Raw genomic sequence first — 20,192 nt, forward strand, 5'->3', positions numbered from 1 at the left:
TTATTAATTGTTGAACAAAATCACAGTCTGGAAGTTATTCATTTCCATAGCATAAATTTTTCACATTGAATGTAAGAATTTCTTCACTGAGAATTGTTGACTATCAATCTCTCTTTTTACCTTTCTCTATTTCTTATTGTGTAAAGAACTTATCTTTTCACTAACTTTTATAATTACCAAAATGTTGTTATGCAAATATAAGAGCTTTTTCATCATAAACTACTCAAGGCACTTTTATGATAGTTTAAAAATTAAACTAAAAATTGCCCAAAGGCAACTCATTTCGTGGAATTTTACCTACCTCTTGTGGCCAGTTATCCCAATGTTTCCTACCTCGCACAGAATGGGTGCCAAACTCTTATGATATCGAGAACGTTTTCTTTATTTTTTGCATTGGGTTCATATAAAGAAATAAAATTATGCCATCAGTGTACTTCAAGAGCTTAGTTACTATATGACTATTAGGTACATATAGTAATTCATAATCACTTCTAATGACTCATATAGTTGTTAGGTATGTATAGTAACTTTTAAGTACAAGTAAAGTAAGTATGTAGCACCTCCAATTCAGTCATATTTCAATTATCTTCCTTGAATGATCTTTCCTTCTTCTAGAATCTTTCATTTTTAATTCAAATGCTATCCAGATATGTCCCATTAGATCATATCATCTATGACCATTGGCAACAATCCAAGATAGCTAACATTAAATTAAACTTTAAGAAATAGTCAAAAATCTTTAAGGGTATTAAATATAAGATCTTTTTATCTCAAAGGTCTCATATAATAAAAAGTAGATATCTATTTTTCTATCTATCTTTGTTCGTCAAATAATGCACATGTGGTATGAAATGCATGCTACGATATTACTCTTTATTCCCATGGAGCATATGTCTTTCATCATTTATTTATCAATACCGTATAAGTGATAGTTCAGATGCTCCCACTATCTAACTTGAGTCCACAACTCTATTTGATTTTATATAATTAACAGGGCCTCCATCTAGCATATTAAGTCAAACAAAGTGGTATAGTTTTATTCACTTTTGGTCACAAATCTCAATATCGAGTAACCTTATCTTGATCCATTATCAAGGCGATTCTATTTTAAGCTTGAGCTTTCAATCTATAGCTTTAAATTAGTCTTATCTCTATGGTGCCAAACCATTAAGGTGATTGCCTATGTGAGAAAGTCAATCATTTATTTGACATACCTTTCAAATCATATCGTGTATATATATATGTGCATATACATGTGTGCATGCATTGCAAAACAAAGTATCAAACTTTAATGGCATTAATTGTATTTAATATAAGTCAGCTCAAATAGAAAAATATTATAATTGTTCAATTAGTACATGTACATCAAAATCTATGCAATTTTAGAGATCTTATGTGGCTATTAAACATATCTCTAAGTATGAGCTTAGTAAATGGATCTACAATCATCTTATGTATAAAAATGTATTGTGTGTTGACTTTTTTTCTAGCACCCGTATCTCTCACGTAGTTATACTCGGTATCTATATGTTTAGTTTTAGAATGATAGTTGGGATTCTTTGTGGATATGATTTAGCTTGATTATTGTAATTCACTAACACTGAGTTGAACTCATCCTTATTAAATCTCAAATGATTCAAGAATATCTTAAGCTAAATAGCTTTTTGTATTTTCACTAAAAATTCTACTCAGCTTCTATTATGGATAATGCTATACAAATCTGTTTTTTCTTACTCCATAAAATAGCCCCAATTTTTAATAAAAAAATGTAGCCAGAAATAGATTTCCTTTCATCTAAATCTCGTCCCAAATCAATATCCATTTAGCTGGTCAAATGTAAATCACTTTCTTGATAGCACAATTAATAATCTAATCTCAATATCCTTTTAATAACTTTTCAATGTAGTTGACTTAGATTGGATTGATATCTACTTACCATGTCTATGGCATAGTAAATATCTTACTTTGTGCACATCATATCATAAATAATGCTTCCAACAACATTCAAGTAAGGAATTCTTACTATTTATTCCTTTTCTTGTGGAGTATTAGGACATATTCTCTGGCTAAGGCCTTCGCCTTTTACCATAAGAGTATTTATCAATTTATAGTTTTACATAATGAATCATTTCAAAACATTTTTAATGTATTGCTCTTGTGAAAAAGCTAACAACTTCTTGGAATGATCTCTTATGATTTTTACACCAAGTATGGAATTTGCTTCGCTTAGGTCTTTCATTTTAAAATTTAAGGACAATCAAGTTTTCACCTCACTGATATACTTATTCTCATTGTCAGCTAACACAGCATGTCATCCATGTAAAATGATAAGATCACAAATTTATCTTTGTCTCTTTTGACATACACATAGTGCTTCTCACAAATCATGATAAAATCATATGAAATTTTTGCTTGATAAAATCTAATATACCACTGCCTGAAAATTTATTTAAGATTGTAAATTGATTTAACAGCTTGCAAACTTTGTGCTTTTGACTTTTGTCAATGAAACTTATAGGTTATTTTATATATATATTCTCTTCTAGTTTTTCATTTAGAAAGGTAGTTTTTATATCCATTTGATGTAACTCCAAATTTAAACTAGTTACAATGGTTAAAATTAAGCGTATCAGGGTAAATCTCACAACAGGAGAGAAAGTCTCTTTATAATAAATTTCCTCTTATTAAGTGTACCCTTTCGCTACTAGACAGGCCTTATATCTTTCAATTGTCCTATTTGACTTACATTTAATTTTGAGAATTCATTTGTTCCCAATTGCATTACGTTCTTTAGGAAGATTAACCAATTTTCAAACATAATTTGATCTCATAAACTTTATCTCTTATTCTATTTCTTTCATATACTTTTCTTTGGTAGAAGATGAGAGTGTTTTTTTAACATTTCTTAGTTATTTTTCATCTTGTGGGGTAATCAAGAATGTTTTTCCTTCTATGTCAAAACAACGTCGAAGAATATTTTCATGATTACTTTATCTGACTTATGATTTTTAGGAAACTAATCACCAAATTCATCATTTTTAGTCATGCTCCTACTTGTATAAGATACTGTTAGTTCTTGATTAGGAACATGCATTATTGATTTGGAACTAACAAATCATTTGCTTTTTCAATTTCATAAAAACACATTTCTTGATATATCTCACCTTTTGTTGGAAACTCATTTTCCAAAAAAATGGCATTATGAGATTTAAATTCAATTACACTCCCACTTGATTGTTCATCTATGAACATGTATCCCTTTAAATGCTGGGAGTATTTTATAAATATACTCTTTTTGGCATAAAGTTCTAGTTTGCTATATGGATAAGTGGTCTCATGTACATAGGCAACATTGCACAACCTCAAGGTTTCAAATTATTGAGATCAGGTTTTCTCCCAGTCCATAATTCATAAAAGATGGATGTAACTTACTTGTAAGGTACTCTATTAAGTATATAGACAGTAATTAATAATGCATCACCCTAATAAGTGACTGGCAAGTTTGCTTGGGCCACCATAGACATCACCATTTAAAAAAAAGTTCCATTTTTTCTCTCCACAAATCCAATTTTTTGTGAAGTCCTTGGAATGGTCAGCTGCCTATCAATATCCTTTTCATCACATAATTTTCTAAATTAATTGGACAAATACTCACGTCTTTGGTCCATTCTTAACACCTTAATGTTTTTGCCTAATTGATTCTTTTCTAAAGGCACATACTTTCTAAAGCACTCTAATACTTCAGATTTGTGAGAAATCAAATAGATGAACTTGAAGCATGTAAAATCACCAATGAATATGATGAAATGATAACCTCCTTTCCATGATCTTACATTCATCAAGCCATAAATGTTAGAATGTATGTATCAACTGTAATGAAACTTCAGCTCTAATTCCTTTAGAAAATAGTTTTCTTATCATTTTCCTTATTAGATAACTTTCAAATACTAGTAAATTAACTTTCTTAATTGGGCTTAATAATCCCTATTTGCCTAATTTATCCATTCTTTACTAACTTATATAGCCAACTCTAGCATACCAAAAATTCACATCAATATTTGTATCAGAATAAATCATAAGGGAAAAACTTAGATAATTGTATGAAACAATATCTAATATAATAAAACCATTTGACAAATGTACAGATTCATAATAAGTTGTATCCAAATGCAAACTTAAACTAATATTGTTAAAATTCAAAACAAATCTTAGATTACGAAGAATAGTGATAGAAATCAAATTTTGTCAAATATTAGGAGTAAAAAATACATTATGTAGGATAAGGGTTTTCCACCACATATGCATAGCTTGTAGGTGTCAATTTCTTTTATTTTAATCCATGAATTATTTCCTACATAGGTCCATTTTGTTCTATGTGAAATCTGATGAAAATCTACAAACGCATTCCTATCTTATGCTATATGGTTTGTGACCCCTCAGTCTACAATCTGCAAAGAATGTGATATAGTCATCATAATAGTACTACAAACAAAAAAACCATACTTTTATCATTACATAAAAATACTTTAAGGGCTTATACCTTTTTTGGCTTGTTATATTCATGAGTAAAGTGACTTTTTTTGCAACAGTTAAAGTATTTAACTCTTAGTTTGTTATTCTTATGATGAGCTTTGGGACCTTGCCTTTTGCCAATTTGGCCACTCTTTGGCCTCTTAGGAACTTTTTTCTTGTTCCCACCATGTGGCTTGCATTTAAAGCCTAAAGCTTATTTTAAACTAGATGATACCATATAAGTATCAACGCTAGGCCTAAATACTTCTATATAATCTTTCTCTAGCTAAAGCTGATAGGAAACATTATTGAGAGTCCTTATACTCTCATTATGGGTAAGGTGTATTTTTATTTGCTCTCAAACTGTGTGGCAAAGAATGGATAATAGCTTGAACATGTTGTTTATCTATCATAATGTGGTTAGCCTCATTCAATTCACTTATCATGTTTGACATCTCCTATAAATGCTGCCTAATATTATGATTAGGTCACTTCTTATGGGTGTCAAACTTGATAGTAAGCCATTTCAATTTGGTAACTGAAGTTGTACCAATATTTATTTTCAAGGCACTCCTCATCTTTTTGGCTCCTCCATAAGATCTTAACTCGTGCATAATATCATTCTCTATACTACTAAGCAACATAATATGTGCAATGAAGTTTTTCTTTCTTCAGATTTCATAAGCCTCTTGGTCCTTTCTATGTTGGGATGTATGCCCTTCTTCTAGCTCATCAAGGACATTGTTCAAAACATTAAGAACCTTTTGTTCATCAAGTACATACTAGATTTCCATACTATATATCTCATACTTTTCTCCATTCAACTTCTCACCTTTGTTTAACTCAATAATAATATCTTTAAAAGCAAAAGTGATTTCAAAGTATAATTCTACATTCAAGAGACATATGCACTAATTAATGCCTAGCATTGTATACTTCTCATTTTTCCACAATGTCACAAATAAAACAATGACAATCATTCACATAAAAATGAAACAAAAGGTCACTATGTTTGTAATCAAATTCCATTTTTTAATATGTTTGATTATCACTAATGTATTTCATTATGCAAAATAAATTATTCTGACATAAAACAAATTAATTATCTTAAAACTCCTACTAACCATAAGGTTACCAACATATAATCAATAACATATATTGATTTCACACCGATAAGTCTTATAAAACATAATTCAAATCCATAAACATGTTCATAGTAAAAAAAATATACATACTAAATTTCAATTAAAATATGTTCCTAAACATACATGAATGACTTGTTTAAGAACAAACATTGATTTTAAAAACTTTTTTGATAGTTCTATATTCACATTGCCCATCCATAGAGGTCTAGGAATTTTGTGTTTCCTATTACAGAGACTTAGGGCAGATTAAGAGGGTTGCATTCCTCTTTGCCCACATTTTTATGTATTCCTTCACAAAATCCTTAATTAATGTTTTATACTTAAGATCACTCTTCAAAGACATTCAAATATCAAGTCTAGGAGTTAAAAGTGTACCCATCAATATTTCATATTTGATCTGGTCATTCCTAATGCGCAAATAGCCACACCAAATCAATTATTGGATCATGCCATTGACTTGATGATATGCCTCTCAATATCATCATTTGGATCCATTCAGTATTGTATCAATTCCACTGTCAATTAATGAGTATAAAAAATTATGCCTATGGCATCATAATGATGGGAATCCTCATGAAAATAGTCATGATTTTCTTATAACAAAATATGAAAAAAATAATTAATTCATAAATCAATATAAGTTAAAAAAATGATTAAGACTTATCTCAATCATTCTTATATGATCTAATATCCCAAAGTCAATTAAGGAGAAAAATAATTTTTTAAGAATATTTTTGAATAAGCAAAAGGAATTCAAATGCTCTAGATAAAGCATTTTAATGCTTGCTTTTTATTTTAATTTTTTTTATAAATTTTTTTTAAGGCATTTGGATGCCCTATTTAGAAACCGAAAAAAAATTGATCCAAAAAATTGGCAAGACATTATGGCATTTCCCTCTTTTTTATTCCAAGAATTATCACTACAACATTAATTTTACCAAGAACACAAAAATTATTTTAACTCATATGGATGTTTGCAAGCATGCAAGAACATATCATGTTTTTGGTTATGAAAAAATACAAATGAATCATAACACAAACCAACTTGGTTCTAATACCAATGAAAGATAAATTCTTGCATGATATATATATATATATATATATATGAACATAATCATATATACTTGTTTAGAGGAAGAGGAATCAGAAGCAAAAGCTTGACTTGAATTATTGGTTGTTGAACAAAATCACAGTTTGGAAGTTATTCATTTATGTAGCATAAATCCTTTACATTGAATGTGAGAATTTCTTCGTTGAGAGTTTTTAACAACTAATCTTTTTTTCCCTTTCTCTATATCCTTTTATTATGTAAAGAACTTAAGTTTTCACTAACTTTTTAATGATCAAAATGTTGTTATGCAAATCTGCAAAAGCTTTTTGGTAATATACTACTTAAGGTAATTTTATGATAGTTTAAAAATTAAACCAATAATTATCCCGAAGGCAATTCATTTTGTAGGATTGTACCCATCCATTTTAGGAGGTTATTCTAACATTTTCAATTTTCCATTTACATTTATTTGAAAATTTATCTGTTAGAAAAAATTTGGAGACAATCCAATTCACCTTATCTTGGATTATTATCTATACTTGAGCTAACAATTGGTATCAAAGCTTGTGGTCTTTTTTGTAGGTCTAGCAATTTTAAGTAAAAGATCCTATGGCTTAATGTAGTTTTCAAGATGGTAAGGAATTCCTCAAAGCTCTCTTGTTTGATAAATATGAGCTATTGGAATGGCAAATGAGAATAAGGCTATTAATAATGGCTAATGATATTGGAGCATAGTTTATGGTAGAAAGAGGGCCTAGAACTCCTTCTAAAGATGCAAAATATATGAAACAAATACTAAATGATGTTAAGGCCAAGTGCATTCTTTACGGAGATTTAGGCTTCTATAACTATAACTTATTCAAAAATTGCTCAACCTCGAATGAGATATGTGAGAAATTAGATGAAATACATGGAACAAGAAAAAGGATAAGGAAATTAAAAAAAGATCTTATGAAAGCTAATGCTCAACTAGTGACAAGACAAATAAAGATGAGAGTTCAAGTGAAAGACAATAGTCTAAACATAATGTATCATGCCTTTGGGCTCTTGAAGAACCCAAGGTAACCTTTAAATCTAGTGATTTAAAATATTATATATTTGATGAATTGCAAGATCCTTTGATGAGCTAGTTATAGAATTTGAATCAATGAGCTTAAAATACAAGAAAATGATTTCAAAATTGAATGATAAAAATAAATTTTTGATAAAAGAAAACGATGATTTGGAAAGTCAGAAAAAGAAAATGAGAATGATTTTAAAGCTTGCAAAAAGAAAAATGAAATGACAAATAAAGAAATTTTTTATTTGAAAAGGAAGTTTGAAAGGTTGATAAATGAAAAACAAGATCTTTTCAAGAATAATTTAAGTGCTAAAATGACCAAATGTAGTTATTACAAATTTAGTGGTCATTCCTTATCAATTTTTTCTATTAAAAGAAAAGTCTCATTTAGAATTAAGCAAGTGTGGGTTCCAAAAGGAACTAGAGACTTGGTCACTAACTATTAAGGATCCAAAGCTATTTAGGTACCAAAAATCAAATGAAGAATGTCTTTGGTAGCTGTGCTGGAGTAAGGAGCTATAATGTGATTTTGAAGAATGAAGCTCTAGATACACATTGAAAAATGGGTAACCTCTAAGCCAAATTTTTATTTGAAGTGAATTTGAAATTTGGTTACCTATTTTTGAAATTGATTTTTGAGTGCTTAATTACTTATTTTTTATATATGCTTTCATTGATATATATTGATTGTGCAAAATTGATTTTATGAGATATATTTTGAATTGTTTAGTCTTGAAGGAAATATGTGCTTAAAGTGATGATATATTTGTTTATTATTGAGTGCATAATTTTAATATTAATATATTTTCATACTTGTTGAAATTGATTTTGATGCTTATTGGATTAAGTTATATTTACACTCAAATTCAAAAAAAGTATGCATATAAGCATTGCTATAATTATTTATGTTATATGTTGGATATACTTGATGTAATTGAGTTGTTGTTAGGTCTTTTATACGATACAGTATGGAGGATCAATCCCTGAAGAATAAGGGATTGATCCTTATTCAAAATCTATTGAAATCAAAATGAAACCCAGTAGAGGATCAATCCCAGTTGAATTAGGGATCGATCTTATTAAATGCGGATCAATCACCTTTAAACCAAGATCAATTTTTTTTTTTGTAACCACTAAAAATCATGTGTTTTAAACTTCAATACTCATTTTCTTCTCACTACTAATAGCCCCTACTGCCATTAATGCATTTTGTTGGTAATTCTCAAATCATTGTATGCTTATATATATATATAATTATCTCTTAATACAATGTTTATATGGCCAAAATGTTTGAATTGCTTATTTTTTGATTTCATATGAAATAATTTTGAAATATATTTTATCTTTACTCTTAATTGCTTAGTCAAAAATTTATTTATTTGATTATGATTGAAATAATCTTGAAATATACTTTATGATTGTTCTTAATTGTTAATTTAAGATTTATTTCTTCTTTTAATGTTATGAATTGATGAACTTCTTAAGGTTAAAAGAAATATATTGATTCTTAGTTCATCTATAGTCTTGGTCAAAATATATACTTATATGATGGTTGATTCAACTTGACCTTAATGCTTGTAACTTGAAATGTTAAATTATTTATGTTTTGATTTTGCAAAATACTTTTGAAATATGCTTATTTTGGGCTTAATTGATTGATTTCTTGGTTTAGGATTTTGAGTTGATTTATGATAAAACTACTTAATCTTAAATAAAATATATTATTGGTTCATTTGTTGCTCTTATAAAGTGATCTGCTTCTATGATAAATGTTATATAGCTTGACTTAATATTAGAAAATTTTATGCCTAAAGCTCATATGAATAGAATATGGCTTAAGTGAGTGATTATCTTGTAATATTTATTTTTACCTTAAGTCATAGTAGATGTTAGCTTATAATTTATGTTAGCATATTTGTTCTTTTGAAATATTCTTGAATATATTTGGATGGTAAATGTTCTTCCTTTATCATACAAATTTTGTGGCCTAAAATTAGTATTTACATATTCCTTTGTGATTTCTTTAATATACTTGATTATTGAATGTCTTACTCATGCTTGTTATTTCTATATGGCCTAGAAAGATTGATGTTTTATACATTACTTGAAAACTTTAGCTTTAGTGCCACCATTGTATTATTTGATGTTCAGTATGATATATGGCTTATAGCTTAAGTTAATATTAAATGATATATTTTAATGAAATATTTCTGTCTTGCAATAGGCAAATTGCATTTAGTGAACAAATTTTCTTTTGCTTATAATGACTTAAAATATGGAAATCACTTTCTAACATTTGATATAATTTTTATCAATTGGTATTCTTGATGCTACTAATGAATATTTCTTATTAAGAATTTTTTTAAGTCTATGCAAAGAAAACTTGAAATAAGGATGAATGGGTCAACATTTTTTTTAGAGTTTCAAGTATAGTAAGCAAAGTATCTTCATTAATCAAGCTTAAGCACCTTAAGGACTTGCTTAAAATATTTGGAATGGAGAACTCAAAGCCAAATGAGCACAATAACAAAATTTGACAATAGAACTAAATATGTTGAATCTAAGTTTTATAGGTCTATGATTGGTTCATCACTTTATATTATTATAAGTAGACCATACCTAATGTTTAGTATAGGTTTTGATATATGCTTGCTTTGATATGTGATTAAGAGCTGTATATACTTTGATTGCTTTGAATACTTTTCATTAGAAATTATGTGCAAAAATATTATTTATGCTTGAACAGGTTAACATTTTGCACAAATTAGTCACCAAGTTACTTGATAAAAATGGTCTTAACATTATTAAAAGCTTGGATTAATTAATGCACTTTGATTAATATTTGATTGCTACTTTTCGTATAACCTGCAAGTGCATAGATCAAGTAATAAAAAAAATATTCCAATATTGTCTCCTTAAGGATTGTAGAATGTAATGTTGAGTTATTCACAATTACCAAAGGTAAAACCCTAATATCTTATATCTAAACAAATGAAAATTTAGGGTTTGGTTGCAAGGAAAAATAAAGGTTAAAGGCGATGTGTAAGTAGAGATCTTGACTTCACCAATTGTCAGTTAGGAAGTAAAAGACTATTACTAAAAACTAAATCTAAGAAAACAAGATTGAAAAGTAAAGAAACTAGAGAGTGCCGATTGCTTGAAGTTTGAAATAAAGATTGCATAAAAATAACTTAAAGAACGATAAAGAAAGAAGTTGGCTGAATCTTACAAGACATAAAAGAAATCTTTGATTGATCTTAAAAATAATGCTTTGCTGAATATAAAGAAATGAAAACAAGAATTGAAACTTTGAAAACAAGAAAAAAAAATGATCTTGAAAATAATACTTCTTGAATTAAAAGAATTTAAAGAAATAAAATATTTTATGGGTATTGGTAAATCTGTCACTTAAGCCACTAACTCACCTAAAGAACTAAAGATCTAAAAGAAAAGAAAAGAAGAAAGAATAGCAAATATGATGGGATGATGAAAATGAGTGAATCGCCTCCCTATTTATAAAAAGGGATTCGGCCAAGGAGGGATAGGCTTTACAAGAAGTTGTTTCTAATTAAAATACAAATGGAAAAAATCAATCTTGATCTTTAAAGCTTAAAGGTTGAATGAGACTCTCATGGTTGAGTGTTCTTGTTTGAATGGTCTTTTAATGGTGCAATCTTGGCCCTTGCTTGAATCTTTATCAAATCTTGAATAATCTTTTCCATTGGATTTGACTAAGACTTGAAATTTCAAGAACAAGTTGATTTTTATCCAAGTCTTTGAATTTCAAATAGATAAAATCCTACTTTAAGTCAAAATCATCAAAACTAAGCAATAAGCTTCATGGTGAGTTTTAAATTCCTATTGGCTGACTGTATCTAGCCTTCATTATGAAAAAATTACACGGTAGCTCTCTTGGATGGTCTTGGCCAAATAAATTGGTGCTTATAAAGTCCTCAATCTTGTAAATTGATCCTACTTTGCATTGCTGAATTGATAAAGCCCTTGGGCAACTAATTGCTTTATGGCTAAGCAAAAGAGTCATGCTTGGATCAAACTTCTTTCTTAGGCCAAACATGGTGAAGTCCAAGTGAGATTAGAATTTCATGCAATCCTTCTTGCATGTGGCCGAATACATTATTAGGAAAGTTTTTATGCATGTGAAACTCTATGGTTGCATGAATGTGGATCAAGGGTGGTCGCCAATGAGCTTTCATAATGGGGTTGAAAATACTCCATTGCATGAAAATAAAGTTGTTGAGCTTGAAAACCTAAAACCATGAAAATAACATGAAAAGCACCAAAAATTATCCAAAATTTAAATTTTAGCACCATTTTTTACATTTAAAATCTATATATATTTAGGTGCTATTACAACAACCCACTTAAATCTTTGCTTGTCTTCAAGCAAAACCCCAAATCAATAATACTAAAGAACATTATAAATATTTAAAAGTAAAAAATTATACACAATTCCTATCATGTACTATTGCATAATACAAAGCTGAGAATAAATACAAAGTCATAAGAATTTTCTTCAAAAGTCGGCTTTCAATGTCTTATGCTATTCACACATATAAATCTACTCAATCTTTAATTCATGCATATAACTCAAGCAAACAGAATGTAAAATGTTTCATCACATGTTAATTTAAAGATGTAATAAACTTCATATGTTCACTTTCCTCATCCTCTCCACTAATAGTAGACCTACAAACTTGACTCAAGATTATAAAATCTTTTAGGTTTGTAACGTAAGGCTTGGGTCAAGGTAGGAAAAAGAAAAGTTTTAGGCTTAAAAACCTTATGCTTACTTTCTTTAAACTTCTTGGACTTTAAATAAATGTGAGCTCTTTTTGAAACTTTGACTTGTGAGGGATCACTTTATTTCTTTTTTTTTTTCACAACTTTTTTTAACTTTACCATTTTGGTTTTTATTAGGTTTTGCCTTTGCTTTTGCCATTTTTTTTTGTTTCATTCTTTCTTTATGCTTTTTTTCCTCTTAAAATAATAAATATGTCTACACACAAGTAAGCATAATGGGTTAGGTCAAAACAAAAGAAGGGATAATAATAATAATAATAATAATAATAATAATAATAATAATAATAATAATAATAATAATAATAATAATAAAGGCTTATTGGCTTATTATGTGACTAAAATAAACAAAGAAAAGGGAAATAATATAAAAGACTCAAAATAAGGGTACTAGGAATGCATCATCATAAGGTGGCTTGAAAAAGGCTCAAACGGTCCAAAAAACTATCTATATCATCTGTTGAGTCAAATACATCCTAGGATTTAGCCTCAAGGCTTAAGTAGGTGAATTTTAGAGCACTTATTCAAATTTCAAATCTTATGCAAATCCATATCTTACAATTTTTCACAAAAATCATAGCATTTCCTTAAAAGAGGATAGAAATATATGCACAAAAATCATAGTAAAAGAAAAGTCATGCTTAAGAATTCTTTTCAAGTTTCACTATATCCATACTTAAACTCGTTATCATACTTAGTCACTTTTAAGAATATGTCCAACTTTCAACCAAGTGAACATCATAATGATACTTAGTAAGTCAATTTGGTTTGAAAGAAAAGATGGGTTAAGATTTCAAAATCAAAAAGTTTAAAAGTATCTTTCCCCATACACTTAAACGGAACAATATGTTAAACAATAAGGGAAAAAAATAGATACTCTATAAATTCACTTTAAGGCCAAATCCAATTTGCATGAGGCAGCATCCTTGCTTCACTTCATCCCTAAAAACAAAACAACTCAAACAAAAAATTAAAAACATACTTGTCCTGTGAAAAGAAAAATTAAAAAAACCAAAAGCATAGCCATTAAAGTAAAATTTAGGTTGGCTCCCAAGCAACTCCATTTTTGGTCAATTTTAACCATCTTAATTTTATGCAAATCATTTTACCCTTTTGGAAGGAGCTTATCTTGTTGCCTCATTCCATGTGGTATGACATAAACAGACTTAGCTTTAAAGGTGAATTAGTTCTCCTAATAGATATCATATATACAGAGCTTAAATTCCTTGTAAGGTTGACATGGCTAGAGCTAGGGGTTGCTAAATGATTTAAAGGGTTAGACGGTTTATCTATTAAGTTGGACTCTTTAAGGGTTTCTTTTACCTTAACTGCACTTGCACTTTTTTCATCTTTCAACACATCATTCTTTTCATATACAAATTATAGCTTTTTATTTTTAGATCTAAAGGTAAGGCTAACACCATACACATCTATTAAGATTTAAGCAGTAAATAGGTAGGTCTTCTTAACAATAATGAAGCCTCATCATCTTTTATGTCTAAAATAGTAAAATCCACAAGAAAAGTATATTTACTCATTTTGACTATTACATTTTTCAACATCCCTTGTGGTAACTTCACAGATTGATTATAAAATTTAATGTTAAATTAGGTAGGCTTTAACTCTCCTCAATTTAGCTACATAAAAATATTCATAGGTATTAAGTTTATACTAAAACCAAGATCATAAAGAGTATCAAAAAATTTTAAATTTTTAAGTTTACAAGGTATAGTAAAACTTTCTAGATTTTTTTGCTTATTGGGTAGGAGTTATTAAAGTTCAGGGCTAGAATCTTCTAAGAATTTGGCTTCCTTTAATTCTTTGAGTAACTCATTAGGTATAAGCCTTTGGAAATGTGTTGTTATGTTAAAACACTGGTTATACATTATGGCAGTCATCATTGGCCTTTGATGAACTTTTTCTTAAACCTTTTCTTTTTCTTCTTGTGAATCTTTCTCTTGTGGATCTTCTTCTTGAATTGCCCCTTCTTGATCATTTTAGACTGGCTCATCTTGGACTATCTCTTTTGGTTCAGGCTGAATTTTTTTAGTAATGCTCTTTCTACTTACAATAGCATTTACCTTTTTTTAGTGGGCCATTCAATGTACTATTCAAGATCTTTTTCATAGTCCATTTTAGCATTCTCCTCCTTAGGTTATTCTTCATAGGTTTCTATATCTTTAGAGGTCTCTAATGCGATGAGGTCAAAACCTTTCAGAATATTTCTACCAAGCTTCAGAAGTTCATCATCTTCTAATATATCCTCCTTCCCTATGAAATCAACTTGTCTTATAAAATTGGGGAGGTTTACTACTATAGGTTCATCATCCTCATCATAAAATCCTCCATCCTAGCATATCTCAAAGAATAGATTGCATTATATCCCTCATTGCCTTATTTTTTTAGATTGGGTTCAATTTTGCTAGGTAGGGTACCTATAAATAGGTTTTCTATGGCTTGGGCAAGTTAACCTATTTGGTTTTTTAGGTTTTTAATTGATGTAGCTTGACTTTGGATATTAGCATTGTTGGCTTACATCAGTTGGGTTAACTGTCTTCAAAGGTGGGATGTAATTTAGTGGATTGGGATGTCAATTATTATTTTGGTTGTTGGTGGATTGGTTGGTTTTAAAAAAAGTTTGAGTGGTTTCGTCATCTAGGATTGTAGGTATTGCTACAAAGATTATTGTTTGGTTTTATTTGTTGGATGTATTAGATTGGTTCTACTTTAAATTAGCATATTTTAAAGGAATAAGGTCATTCACAGATATCACAGAGATAAAAAGGCTTTGTATAGCATTCACATAGTTGGCTTGAGGTTGGTTTCCTAAGGCTTCAATTTTCTTGGTAAGTGTGGCAAGTTGGAAATTGATAGAAGTAGTAGCATCAACCTCAAATAAACCAGCAAACTTGTTACTAAACCATTCTTTCCATGTTGCACTGGTAATTATTAGCAGCCATTTCTTTTATAAACTCATTTGCTTTCTTAAGAGTCTTACTCATAATTGCCCCTCTAGCAGTTGAATCTAAGATAGTTCTCATGGGAAGTGTGAGACCATTGTAAAAGATCTAAATTTGGAGTCATTAGGGTAGTCTATGATATGGGCTTTTTCTTAATAGGTCATTGAATCTCTCCTATCCATCATACAATGTTTCACCATCAGTTTACAAAAATGTATTGATCTTATTCCTTAGTTTTTTGCCCAAGTTATGATTGAACCACGTGGCAGAAAAGACAACCAACTTTTTGCCTTGTCCTTGAAAGAAAAAAAAATAATCTTAGTCTAATTACTTCATCAAAAGCACCATTATAGTAAAAAGTATCACATAATTCAAGAAAGTTAGAAGGTGAAGATTTGGATCATTGCTTGGTAATCCTCCAAACTGCATAAAAGTTTGGACCATTTGTATGATTGAATGCTTGATTTCAAAGTTGTTGGCTTGAATAGTTGGCTTTCTATTAGATGGTTAAAAACCATCTACATTGGAAACTACCTAGTCCCTTAATGTTCTTTACCTCTCATTGTTAGCATTAGCCATGAGAGTTAGTGTAGGTAGTGTTGATTGCTCTTTTCTTATTCTTTTAAAGGTTCTTTTAATTTTTTAATCAACAGGTGCTAAGTCAACACTTTTAGATCTACGCATGCAAATAAAAAAAAGACAAAGACAAGAAAAAAAAGTAAATAAATAAACAAAGGTTTAGATTATAAAGAGTTAAGAATTCTTTATTGATATTATGAACACCGCTATAATATCTAACAACAGCTTCAAAAACTTGATTGCTACTTTTTGTATAACTTGCAAGTGCACAGATCAAGTAATAAAATGAAGTATTCTAATATCGTCTCCTCAGGGATTATAGAATGTAATGTTAGATTGTTCATAATTGCTAAAGGCGAAACCTTAATATCTTATATCTAAACAAATGAAAATTCATAGCTTGGTTGTAAGAAAAAGTAAAGATCAAAAGTGATGTGTAGGCAAAAATCTTGACTTCACCGACTGTCACTTGAGAAGTAAAAGAATATTGCCAAAAACTACATCTAAGAAAGCAAGATTTAAAAGATTGAAAAGTAAAGAAACTAGAAAGTCTCAATTGCTTGAAGTCTTGAAATAAAAATTGCATAAAAATAACTTAAAGAACAATAAAGAAAGAGGTTGGCTGAATCTTGCAAGAAACAAAAGAAAGCTTTGATTGATCTTAAAAATAATGCTTTGCCAAATATAAAGAAAAGAAAACAAGAATTGAAAATTTGAAAACAAGAAAAGAAAGATATTGAAAATAATACTTTTAGAATTAAAAGAATTTAAAGAAACAAAAGATTTTATGGTTATTGGCAAATCTGTCACCTAAGCTAATAACTTACCTAAAGAACTAAAGATCTAAAAAAAAAAGAAAAGAAAAAAAAAGAGTTAATAGGATGGGATGATGAAAAGGAGTGAATGGCCCTCAATTTATAGTAAGGGATTCAAACAAGAGGGGATAAGTTTTACAAGAAATTGTTTCTAATTCAAATACAAATGGATAAACTCAATCTTGATCTCTAAAGCTTCATAGCCAAATGGGACTCTTCATGGTTAAGTGTTTTTAGCTAAATGGTTTCTTGATTGTGCAATCTTGGCCCTTATTAATCAAATCTTGAATAATCCCTTCCATTGGATACGGCAAAGGCTTGGAATTTTAAAAACAGGTTGATTTTTATCCAAGTCTTTGAATTTCAAATAGATAAAATCCTACCTCAAGTCAAAATCTTTAAGGTTAAGCAACAAGCTTCATAGTGAGCTTTAAATTCCTTTTGGCTAAATGTATCAAGCCTTTATTGTGGAAAATTTACATGTTGCTCTCTTGCATGGTCTTGATCAAATAGGTTGGTGCTTGTAGAGTCCTCAATTTTGAAAATTGATCTTCCTTGTCATGGCCCAATGGATAAAGTCTTTGTGCAACATAATTGCTTCATGGCTAAGAAAAGGATTTATGCTCATATCAAACTTCTTTGTTTGGCCGAACATGATGAAGTCCAAGTGAGAACTCTATATATTTAGGTGCTATCAATATTCATGTCTAGTTCATGATTTCCTTAATGAGATTAATGATCATTAATACATGAATACTTGTTTAAGATGAATGTTTGAACATGGATATGAGTTGAATATATTGATTTCTTGAACTTTAATTGCTTTGACTCACAGATTATGAACTTGTTATTTGAAATTTTATACAAGTTCATTGATTGAGATCATTAAGATAGCATGTACGACATTATGTCTAAATGTTTGTATCCTTTTTGGTATATTACTATATGATTTAAAATGTTTTTGCATATACTTACATAATTTTAATTGAAATATATGTTTGAATACTTGCATGTGTTTAGGTTAAGTATATTTCTATGCACTGAAATAATTCAAAATATATTTGAATAATTATGCTTTCATTATTTCTTTGCTATAGCATTGTTCATTATGTTTGGAAAACCATGCTTATATAATTTTGGTTATAACATGATGATTTGAACCTTATTGTTCATTAGTACTCATGTTTTATTAATTATAAATGAGTTATGATTCTTATTGAGAATTTATTTGGATATGATATGCTTATAAAAGATTCTTTTTATAATTTTAGATTTATTGATTGAATCTTTCGTTTGCATGAAATATTTTTGTTCTTTTAAAGTTAGTGGACAAAATTGTTAATGAATTTTTAACTTCCATGGATGCTTATGCTCATTATGAAATATGTGTCTATCCTTGATAAAACTTGTATCTTTCATGCAAAATTGTGTGTGCCTTAAATTGATCACTTTTTCTTTTATTCATAGGAGAGAAATATTATAATCCTATTTTGCTTGGATTAAAATGGATACTTATGTTAAAACATTTCTTTAACAATTAATATGAGCTTGAATATGCTTACATGATGTTAATGTTTTAAATTCTAAGCACATTTTTATAAAAACAAGATTTATGAGTAGTATGCATATTGTTTCACTGTCTTCTTGCTTATCAAAATCATATGGTGGATTTATGATCTTGTGCTAAAATGTTTAAATTGTATACATTGAAATGTTTATGCTTTTTTGCTTGAATACATATATTTGAACTTCATTGCACATATTACACTTAAATACATGGATTTTTTATGCTTGAATTATTTTCACTTGATGGGATTGTATGTGCTTGGCTATATATAAATGCTCTTGAAATTGTTCTATGTTTTGAATTGATCTTTTTTTTTTTTTTTTGCTATGGTAAAAAGGGAGAGATATATATACATTGACAAAATTTGTTTTTGAGTGTTTATTGAATATTATATAATGATATTGCCAAATGAAATTATCTTTGATATATGTGCGTAATCAAAGATATATTTTGTTGGATACATGATGGATTGATTAAATGTCTTTGTTTTGGAAATGTGGTGAATATTGTGAAATGACCTTATTTAAATTGTTTCAAGATTGAAAATTATGCTTTTATCTAAGGGAAGCTTAAATTGAAAAGTTGCAATAAAAATAAGGGGAGTTTTTTCAAATTGATTTTCAAAATTCTTAATTAATTAAGGGAGAGCTTTTCAAAGCAAATTTATCTTAAGTTTTGTCATATCAAAAAGGGAGAGATTGTGAGCTTTGAATTAATCTAAAGTTTTGATATAACAAAATATTAAGTTAAATTTATGATTTTCAAACTTATTCATTTAGTAATTTTCATTGACATTATTTTGAATCAATTCTTGAAAATTACTAAATGTTATTAAATCATAATTTTTCTCAATAATTCATACTTTTAAATGAATATTTTTAGTAAAAATATGATTGAGAAAAATCAACATTTTTTCCTTAGTAAATAATGTTAAAATATGTAAATTTGGAAAAAGAGATCAATCCCTTCATGAATAGGATCAATCCCATATTTCCAAATGCTCTTCCACTATTTCCAAGAATAAGGATTGATTCTAAAATCTATCTCCTTAAGTTAGAATAGTTGTTTTTCAAGCTAGAGGATCAATCCCTTAATTTTTAATGGTTATATTTTTGAATCTAGAAGTATGATAATTGATCTCCTTTAAGCAAGAAGTTCAAATAAAGACACAATTTGAAGGAAATAATGATTTTTTTTTCTCAATTTCAATGACGCATACTGACTAAATATGATATCCCATTGTAAAAGAAAGGCTCAACACATTCTAAACAAAAATGATGATGAACAAAGAGCTTTAAATCAAGAAATTAAGAGCTTTAGAGCTAATAGTGCTTCAATTCCATATTCTTTTTGTAATCCTTGTATCCAATCTCAAATTATCTCTTCATCTTTGTACTTAACCTTAGTAAACACTTGCATATTAGAGGTTTTTACTAGTTTGCAAAAGCCTTTGTATCCAAAAGGGATTAGTAAGCAAGAGGTAAGGTATCCTCTTAAAAGCTTTGTAGTGAGATTGGATAGAATTCTAAAAAGGATAAAGATTGTTGCTATCTTGACCTTGATAAGATAGAGATTATAATTTGTATAAGAATATTTGTCACTAGTGGAGTTGAAGCTTGGCTAGGTAAGCTAAGAGAGAGTACATAGGTGCCTTTGGAGAAGGACCAAACTTCTATAAATTTTTA

General features: G+C 28.7%; 1 non-coding gene and 1 pseudogene across 1 annotated transcript; one reads left to right on the forward strand and one right to left on the reverse strand.

The window, feature by feature from the left end:
- LOC149514717 (uncharacterized) overlaps positions 1-20,192 on the reverse strand; it is an 84,175-nt pseudogene that overhangs the window by 41,593 nt on the left and 22,390 nt on the right.
- Positions 15,677-15,783, forward strand: LOC149514718 (small nucleolar RNA R71). The gene has a single exon (XR_016328400.1). It is a non-coding gene; the product is annotated as a small nucleolar RNA R71 (small nucleolar RNA).

Source organism: Durio zibethinus, chromosome 15 (genome assembly GCF_047325235.1).
Source record: "Durio zibethinus cultivar Kanyao isolate XHJ-2024 chromosome 15, ASM4732523v1, whole genome shotgun sequence".
NCBI lineage: Eukaryota > Viridiplantae > Streptophyta > Magnoliopsida > Malvales > Malvaceae > Durio > Durio zibethinus.